Source organism: Gymnoscopelus braueri (assembly GCF_963280865.1).
Source record: "Gymnoscopelus braueri genome assembly, chromosome: 3".
Classification (NCBI taxonomy): Eukaryota; Metazoa; Chordata; class Actinopteri; order Myctophiformes; family Myctophidae; genus Gymnoscopelus; species Gymnoscopelus braueri.
This window is the reverse complement of record NC_137612.1, coordinates 44520614-44525613: the sequence shown is the minus strand read 5'-3', so window position 1 is coordinate 44525613 and position 5000 is coordinate 44520614. Positions and strand designations below refer to the sequence as shown.

The following is a 5000-nucleotide window of genomic DNA, read 5'->3' as shown; positions in this document are numbered from 1 at the left end:
GTAGATAGTATAAAACAATTAAAAGATCGCTTTTTGAAACGCTTCCGGCTTCCGGTGAAAACGAATGGAATTCTGGGTAATCGAGGATTACGGAAATTGTATGCAGTGACGGTAGTGACCAGCAGAGGTTGCTAAAAATCGTTATTTGGGATTCTGCATTGTACAACTTTAACAACTAGCAAATGGTACTTCATAAAAATAGCCACTTCAGAATAATCTTTCATAAATTGGTTGGCTCTGCTGGCGATACATCAAAATATAGGCTATACTGTTTCTCAATATTCAGTGCGAGTGCTGTTCATGCGTCTGTGGTTAAAGACAGCTTTGGGAAAGTTGGTTAATCTTGTTCAATCTCCTCACAGAGCTTTTCAGATCGATATTGCAACCCACGTCCGGCACTGCGATTGGTTGTTGTATGTCACTGCAGAACGCTGAGTGCCACTGTGGGTTCTTGCCGACACAATTGCTGAGTTTCGTTCGTAATGAAAGATTCTGTGATTTATTGACCACACACGCGTGTATGAACAACAGCCTTGCTGGGTGTTCTGCTGTTGCTTAAATGCGTTTACATTTTTGCCAGTTCTCTCTCTGCTGGTGTTCTCTCTGGTGTGTGTGTGTGTGTGTGTGTGTGTGTGTGTGTGTGTGTGTGTGTGTGTGTGTGTGTGTGTGTGTGTGTGTGTGTGTGTGTGTGTGTGTGTGTGTGTGTGTGTGTGTGTGTGTGTGTGTGTGTGTATAGCAGTGGTCGACAAAGTACTCGACACAGGTACTCGTGGTCAACTATCACTCAAATACAAGTGAAAGATTCTCAGTTAATTTTGTACTTGAAATGAACGTACTGTATATGTGACCAATCTGACCGTATACTGTACCCTAAAGCAGTGGTTCTCAAAGGTCCAGCTGCAATTCATCCAGCTCTTTATGGAGGACTTGAAGATAACAATGGAGCTAATCGACTTGAGGCTTGCAAGTAACTCATTCCACTTAACTGCTGCAAAGTACAAAAAGGAGTCCTTTCCCATACACCTTTTACATCTGCTAGGTACAAAGTCTGTGGAGCTCCCTCTGGTGGAGTTACTGCGTACATCACTAACCTTTGAAAAGTAGGCCTACCGTAATTGATTCGACATTTTGGTACCACCTTGTTTACAATTATCGTGTGGACCGTGCACATTTTAAATGTGTGATTCTCTCTACTCCACTCTGAGCCACCAGATGCTAATAAATTGAGGGAGAAGATGTGTGCTGTGGTGCAGTTTAAGGACAAATCTAATTTATTTATTTTGCCAGGTCTGTGACTTCTTATTTGTGTACCAGGCTGTGAAGGCGTAATCAAAACAGCTGTGAACAAGAGCGATAGAAGTGCCTGCCATTTCAAGCGCACTTCTATCTATGAAAATGTATATTGTTGCTGTCGGGCAGAAACCTCTTATCTCCATATTTTCTACTTTTTATGTTTTTTTCAAGGTAACAGTTTTGGACATAATATACCCCCCCCCCCCCCGAAGAGCAATGATGTTCTTGTTACTTTATGATTTAACTTAGACTAGTGATAACTTTTAGATAAGATATAAGATAAGATAAGATAAGACCTTAATAAGAGAGAACAGCAGTTAAACGCAGATTTCAGGGCAAGGGGGAAAAGTAGGCTACAGTATACAGCATGATGGGATGGAGAGACAAAAATATATAGTAAAGTGCCGTATATATAATTGTTTGATTGGAATCATCGTGACCGTACACTGTCCATTCTGCTATAAATTCCAGTCTTTATGGTCTGAGGAATATCAGTTTTGACATTTTCATAAGTGTCAGTTCCCTGTCTGATCGTCTGATTGGTTGACATTTAGAACGCCAAGAGATGCCGAGCAGCAGGTTGTAATAACTCCTCTCTGTCTATGTGCTTGCGCGAGTGTGTGTGTGTGTGTGTGTGTGTGTGTGTGTGTGTGTGTGTGTGTGTGTGTGTGTGTGTGTGTGTGTGTGTGTGTGTGTGTGTGTGTGCGTGCGCGTGTGTGCATGCGTGTGTGCGTGCGTGCGCGCATGCGTGTGGGTAGTGCGTGTGTGAAAGCATGCGATCGAATGTATGGGTGATGCTATTTTTATGTGCTTACAAACTTGCTGAAATTGTACCATAATACTATCGGACGAAAGGTGTGTGTGTTCAGTGTGTGTGTTCCCTAAATCTCCCATAAGGCTGCAATCTGTGGAAACAGAAAGATGAATGGAGAGCTCTGAAGAGCTGTTGATTTTCAGATGCACACAGGCACGCACTCAGGCACGCACGCACGCACGCACGCACGCGCGCGCGCGCGCACACACACACACACACACACACACACACACACACACACACACACACACACACACACACACACACACACACACACACACACACACACACACACACACACACACACACACACACACACACACACCCAAGTACACATGCACACAACAAGCAAGCACACACAAACACCCGCTGTCTCCTCATCTGCTTTCCTTTCCTCTGGGGAAGAGAGGGATTATAGATGAAGAGGAAGGGTGGATAGAGGGAGAAAAACTGAAAGAGAAAGGGATATGAGAGAGAGAGACAGAGAGATAAAGAGGAGGGAGAGGTAGGGAGAGAGAGAGAGAGAGGGAGAGAGAGAGAGAGAGTAGAGAGAGAGAGAGAGAGAGAGAGAGAGAGAGAGAGAGAGAGAGAGAGAGAGAGAGAGAGAGAGAGAGACGAGAGGGGAGAGAGAGAGACAGAGAAGGAGAGAGAGAGAGAGAGAGAGAGGGAGAGAGAGAGAGACAGAGAGGGAGAGAGAGAGACAGAGAGGGAGAGAGAGAGAGAGAGACAGAGAGGGAGAGAGGGAGAGAGAGAGAGAAGGAGAGAGAGAGAGAGAGAGAGAGAGAGAGAGAGAGAGAGAGAGAGAGAGAGAGAGAGAGAGAAAGAGAGAGGGAGGGGATAAACAAGTCAGTGTGAGTAGGTGATGGAGAGACAAAGAGAGAGCGAGAGAGAGAGTGGAGAGAGAGAAGGTACGGAGGGAAACAAATCAGTGTGAGGAGGTGATGGAGAGACAGAAAGGAGATAAAAGGAGAGATGGAGGAGGTGATGGAAAGATAGAAAAGAGATAAAAGGAGAGATAGAGAATAAATGGCATGGCAGTGAGAGATCTGAGATGAAAGAGAAGAGAGAGTGATGGAGAGGGACAGAAAGGGAGGATAGATGGAGGAGAGAGATGAACAGGGAAAGACAGGAGGTAAGCGAAAGAGGGATGAAGAGCAGAGAAAGCAAGGTACAGGAAGAAGAGTGGGGGAGAGAGAGAGAGAGGGGGGGGTGAGAGAGGATGAAAGAGAGGATGAGAGTAAAGAGAGAGGGGGGATAAGAGAGAAAGAGTGTGTGAGAGAGAGAAAAAGATAGGTGTTACAGAGAGAGAGACATGGTTAGAGAACGAGACAGACATTCTAAACTCGTCCTGCTTTCCTTTGGCTGTCCTTAAGCCACACCCATATTCCCTCATCCTTAATTGGATTGGCCCTGCTGCCAGCAACAGTCTGCTCTACACCCCCCCCCCCCCCCGCTCTCATTCTTTCACTCTATCCTTTTTTTGTCTTTTATCCTCTGTCCCTCCTCTGCCATTCCTTCTACTGCCCCCCCCCCCCACTATTTTTGTCTCCTCTCCTCTCCTCTCTTGACACTGAATGAGTCTTGTCAGATACAAGCTGTTGAGACCACACAACCCTCCTCTCTCTCTCTTCTCTCTCTCTCTCTCTCTCTCTCTCTCTTGCTCTATCATCAGCCAGCCAGCCAGTCTGTGGAGCATCGGCACAGCAACGGAGCGACAGAACAGCGCAACGGAGGAGAGGAGAGGAGGAGAGAAGAGAGGAGCTTTACCCTGCATCTCAACTAGACCACAGTCTGTCTGTCTGCCTCTGTGTGTGTGTGTGTGTGTGTGTGTGTGTGTGTGTGTGTGTGTGTGTGTGTGTGTGTGTGTGTGTGTGTGTCTGTCTGTCTGTCTGCATGTCTGTCTGTCTGTCTGCTTGCCTGTCTGTCTGTCTGTTAGACTGATGGTCTGTAGATTGAACTACATCTGAATGTTTGCAGTCGCTTCCTGCTGCCAAAGTGTTTTTATTTTTTTTTATTTTTTTGGAGACAGTGAATTCCTGCTGCAACTGGTCTGTCCTCTGATTGCCTGTTTTAATTAACGTGAACATCTCCATCTGGGAGCAAGAGAAACATTTGCCTCCCTGCGCGTCTCACCGGAGGAGCTGGGAGAGGAGAGAGGTTCCGAATTGGATGAATGACTGAAGAGAATACAGGTTTGATTCCGGCGTTGAATGCAAAGCGCGTTCCTTCGGGGGCAACCTTCCCGTCATTTCCTCCCAGGTTGTCGAGACTGAACGAAACCGTGGGCCGATGGTGACGGCGAGGCGGTCTGGGTTTTGAACCCACAACCCTTGGCCGAAGAGCGGCGCTGTTGTGATGAAAGGCACGTCGGCACACTGTCTTTTATGTTAAGGTCGTTGACGGGGCGCGTTTCTTCTTGAGGTCTTTGGTTAATGTGGACATCTGCAGGTGAAAGATTAAAGTTGTGCCTTGGTCAAGTTGGTCGGAACGTCTCCAAGAGTTCCGAGAACTGAAGGAGGGAGGTACAGGAGGATAGACGCAAACACACCACGCCCCCATCCTGGGAGAGAGAGAGATAGAGTGAGAGACAGAGTGAGAGACAGAGTGAGAGACAGAGACAGAGATAGAGACAGAGACAGAGACAGAGACAGAGACAGAGACAGAGTGTGAGAGAGAGAGAGAGAGAGAGAGAGAGAGAGCGAGAGAGAGAGAGAGAGAGAGAGAGAGAGAAAGAAAGAAAGAGAGAGAGTGAGAGAGAGAGAGAGAGAGAGAGAGAGAGAGAGAGAGAGAGAGAGAAGAGAGAGAGATCTTGCTCTCTCTCTCAGACTCTAGACAGACAGTCACTGAACAGTCAAGCAGACAGTTGGAGGAAGTGGTTCTTCATTTAACGATA

General features: G+C 46.7%; 1 protein-coding gene across 1 annotated transcript in view; it reads right to left on the bottom strand.

The window, feature by feature from the left end:
- The window catches only part of LOC308079209 (epoxide hydrolase 1-like), a 526014-nt gene that overhangs the window by 259079 nt on the left and 261935 nt on the right, over positions 1-5000 (bottom strand). The gene's annotated exons all lie outside the window — the stretch shown is intronic.